Genomic DNA, 2,892 nt, shown 5'->3' on the forward strand with positions numbered 1-2,892 from the left:
GACCAAATGGAAAGACCCCGTGTATCTGATTCAGACATTTTACCAGTAGTCCGTGTGGGGGGGCATGTTCAGGAGATCGGACGGCAGGAGATCTTCGGAGTAGCAGGCAACGTGGACGGGAGGGAAGGGTGCAGCCAACAGGAAATGGCCCGCCAGGAGAGAGGAGCCCCTGCAGTGGGAGAGCTATGGTCAGGTAGAGGGCGGGGCTCGGAACCAAGCCCGCCAAATCCCTCCCCGCACCAAAGACTTCTTCCCTGTACCCCTGTGCTCTGCACGGGCCGTGCCCACTTCAAGCACCGTATGAATATTAATGCCTTCAGTCCTCGTGGCCGCCCAATGTGACACCGACAGTGGCGGTCCCATCTTAGAGATGAGGGGCCTGAGCACAGAGAGGTTAAATAACCTACTCAAGGTCCCACAGATATCAACAGCCCCCCAGGCTCCCAAGCCGTTGCTGTTGACACTCTGCTTTCTGGCAGTCCTAATATCGAGTGGCATTTATTCACATCAAAAGAGTATCAAGGAGCCCTGGCTGGTGTGCTCAGTGGTTACAGCATCAGCCCGCACACTGAAGGGTCTCAGGTTCAATTCCCGGTCAAGGGCATGTACCTGGGTTGCAGGTCTGATCCCTAGCCCTGTTCAAGAAGCATATGGGAGGCAACCAAATGATGTGTCTCTTTCATACCAATGTTTCTCTCTCTCCTTTCTCTCTCCCCCCTCCTTCCCTCTCTTCCATTCTAAAAATCAATGGAAAAAATATCCTCAGGTAAGGATTAACAACAACGAAAAAAGAGTATCAATGAAAACACAAATCCCATGTTAGTTTTAATACTGGCCATATGTGGCCTTCTCTATGTCCTTTAAAAATGAAAGTGGCCCTGGTCGGTGTGGTTCAGTTGGTTGGGCATCATCCCATCCATCCAAAGGTTGCTGGTTTGATTCCCAGTCTGGGCACATGCCTGGGTTGTGGGTTTGATTCCCGGTAGGAGGCGTGCAGGAGGTAGCCAATCTTCTATGTTTCTCTCCTCTCTCTCCCTTCTCCTCTCTCTGAAAAAAAATAAAATAAAAATATATTTTTTAAAACAATAAAGTGAATCTTGAAGGACAACAGCATATGGGAAAATAAAAAATACTTGCTTAAAAAAAATATTTGCTTCCTTGTCACCTTTACCTCGATGTGATTAAATGCCTTTAAAAGCTGATACTTTACCAACAACAAAAAAAGCCAGTTTGGGCAAGAATGTGGAGGAAATGGAATCACTGTGCATTGCTGATGGGAGTATAACATGGTGCAGCCGCTGTGGAAAATGGTATGGAGACTCCTCAAAACAAATTAAGCATACAATTAGCATTTGGTACAACAGCCCCACTTCTGGATTTATACCCCAAAGAAAGGGAAGCAGGGGTACAAGCAGATAGTTGCAAACCCATGCTCAAAGCAACGTTATTCACAATAGCTAAGAGGTGGAAACAGCCCGATGTTCATCTCGGATGAAGGCATAGACAACACGTGGCCTATCCACGCAGTGGAACATTACTCAGCCTTGAAAAGGGATGGAATTCAGACAGGCCAGTGTGACTCACTGACTGAGCATTGACCTAAGAACCAGGAGGTTCATAGGGACATGCCTGGGTTGTGGGCTCAATCCCCAGTAGGTGGCATGTAGGAGGCAGTCGATCAATGTTTCTCTGTCATCCTTGATGTTTCTCTCTCTGTCTCCCTCTCCCTTCCTCTCTCTCTAAAATCAAGAAAAACATATTTTTAAAAAGCAAATATAAAAAAGGAAGGAAGGAAGGAAAGAAGCAAAAAAGGAAAAAGGAAGGAGGGAAGGATGAAAGGAAGGTTGAAAGAAAGGAAGGAATGATAGATGGATGGAGAGAAGGAAGGAAGGAAGGGAAAGAAAGGATGGATGGAAGGAAGGAATGATGAAAACAGGAAGGAAGGAAGGAAGGAAGAAAGGAAGGAAGGAAAGAAAGAAGGTAGAAAGGAAGGAAGAAACAAAGCAAGAAAAGAAGGAAGGAAGGAGAGAAGGTAGAAGGAAGGAAACAAGAAAGGGAGGAAGGAAGAAAGGGAGAAAGGAAGGAAAGATACAAGAAAGGAAGGATGAAGGCAAGGAAGGAAGGATGGGTGGAAAAAGGAAGGAAGGATGGAGGGAAGGAAGGATGGATTGGTGGAAGGAAGGAAGGAAGGAAGGAAGGGAAGAGAGCAGGTAGGAAGGAGGAGAGCAGGTAGGAAGGAAGAAAGGAAAGAAGGAAGGAAGGCAGGAACGTGGCCTGGGTTCATTTCTCCTGAAAAACCACCGATGACAGTTTACCTGTTCACAGAGCAAATAAAAGCATTAAATAAAGTGATGGGCTGCCCCCGCCCTCCCTCCCCCCCGCCCCAAGAAATCTCAGGGTGAAGAATAAAGTGCAATGGTTACCCAACCAATACAAAAAGGCAGGAGGAGAACATCTCAGAGATACAAATGGTAGCCACTGCCAAGCTGTAACAGAGATAAGGAAACCAAACATTCTTATGTTTCCGTGGCTCCCAGGGCTGGTCTGCAGGCCTGTGACAATAGTCTCCTTAAAGGGCCAGAGTCACGGAACAGGTCTTCAAGAGTTGAAGTCTTGCCCTGGCCAGTTTGGCTCAGTGGATAGAGCGTAGGCCTGGGGACTGAAGGGACTCGGTTTCTTTTCTGGTCAAGGGCGCATGCCCAGGTTGTGATCTGGATCCCCAATGTGGGGCGTGCAGGAGGCAGCCAATTCATGATTCTCTGTCATCATTGCTGTTTCCCTCTCTTCCTCTCTCTCTAAAATCAAGAAAAAAAATATTTTTAAAAGACAAATCTTATATACAAGGAAGGAAGGAAGGAAGGAAGGAAGGAAGGAAGGAAGGAAGGAAGGAAG

This window comes from Myotis davidii, unplaced genomic scaffold (genome assembly GCF_000327345.1).
Source record: "Myotis davidii unplaced genomic scaffold, ASM32734v1 scaffold1277, whole genome shotgun sequence".
NCBI lineage: Eukaryota > Metazoa > Chordata > Mammalia > Chiroptera > Vespertilionidae > Myotis > Myotis davidii.